The sequence below is a fragment of the Gossypium arboreum genome, chromosome 4 (assembly GCF_025698485.1).
Source record: "Gossypium arboreum isolate Shixiya-1 chromosome 4, ASM2569848v2, whole genome shotgun sequence".
In the NCBI taxonomy this organism is placed as follows: domain Eukaryota; kingdom Viridiplantae; phylum Streptophyta; class Magnoliopsida; order Malvales; family Malvaceae; genus Gossypium; species Gossypium arboreum.
Genome location: NC_069073.1, coordinates 15,144,652 through 15,145,926, shown reverse-complemented (window position 1 = coordinate 15,145,926; position 1,275 = coordinate 15,144,652). Strand labels below are relative to the sequence as shown.

Genomic DNA, 1,275 nt, shown 5'->3' with positions numbered 1-1,275 from the left:
TGACAACGAAATTGAAAGTACATCTCGTAGAAATTGTAGAGAAGCAAGGCTGAGTCGACAAAGTACAGTGGAAGAGCAAGAGGATGTTATAATTATTGTTGAGGAGATGGTTGAAAATCAGAATAATCGGCTACCTCCTGTGGTTGCTGTGGATCTTGCAAATTTGAATCCTACTCCTCGTACTATGTACGATTATGCCAAGCTCACTCTAACTAGGGCTGAATCGAGTATTGTGAGACCTACTATTGTTGCGAATAACTTCGAACTAAAACTGAACACTATTTAGATGATTCAGCGATTTGTTTAGTTCGATGGTTTACAAGATGAAGATCCAAATACTCATTTGGCCAACTTTCTGGAATTCTGTGATACTTTCAAGATAAATGGTGTGTCTGACGATGCCATTTGCCTACGGTTGTTTCCCTTCTCGTTGAGAAATAAGGCTAAACGATGGTTGAACTCTCTACCACGAGGTTCTATCACTACATGGGAACAAATGACTGAGAAATTTTTGTTGAAGTATTTTCCACCAGCTAAGACAGCCAAGCTGAGAAGTGATATCTCTTTCTTCGTGCAAATGGATGTAGAGACTCTATATGATGGATGGGAGAGGTATAAAGATTTATTGAGAAGGTGCCCTCACCATGGGTTACCTCTATGGTACAAGTTCAAACCTTCTACAACGGTTTGAATCCCTTAACTAGGCAATTGATCTATGCAGCAGCTGGTGGTACTCTGAATAATAAAACACCTGAAAAGGCTTATGAGTTTATAGAGGAGATGTCACTGAATAATTATCAATGGCAAGTCATGAGGTTGAAGCCCACAAAAGCAGGCAGTGTTTTTAACTTAGATGCGATCACCATGTTGTTGAATCAGGTAGAACTCTTAAATAAAAAAATTGATGGTTTATGTGTTTCTATACAGGTAGATCCAGTGATACAATGCAATGCAAATGAAGGTGGAATAAATAATTCATAATATTTACGCTATGGTCCTAGCACAGATAATAAGCAATTAAATTATATGGGTAATAATTCTAGACCTCAAAATAATCCTTATAGTAATAACTATAATGCAGAATGGAGGAACCACCTAAAGTTCTCATGGAGTGGTCAAGGAAATCAAAGACCACAACCCCCTCCAAGTTTTCAACAACAATCTTATCAACAAGAAAAGAAACCGAACCTTGAAGAGATGTTGGCAAAATTTATTTTGGTGTCAGAGACTCGTATTTAAAACATCGAGACAGCTTTAAAAAATCAGTAAGCGTCG

The 1,275-nt window shown here is 37.7% G+C and overlaps 1 non-coding gene across 1 annotated transcript; it reads right to left on the bottom strand.

Annotated features, from left to right (window-relative positions):
- Window positions 1–544: 544 nt before the first annotated feature.
- LOC128292476 (small nucleolar RNA R71) lies at window positions 545–651 on the bottom strand. Its single transcript, XR_008282461.1, has one exon. It is a non-coding gene; the product is annotated as a small nucleolar RNA R71 (small nucleolar RNA).
- Between the last annotated feature and the right edge of the window lie 624 nt (window positions 652–1,275).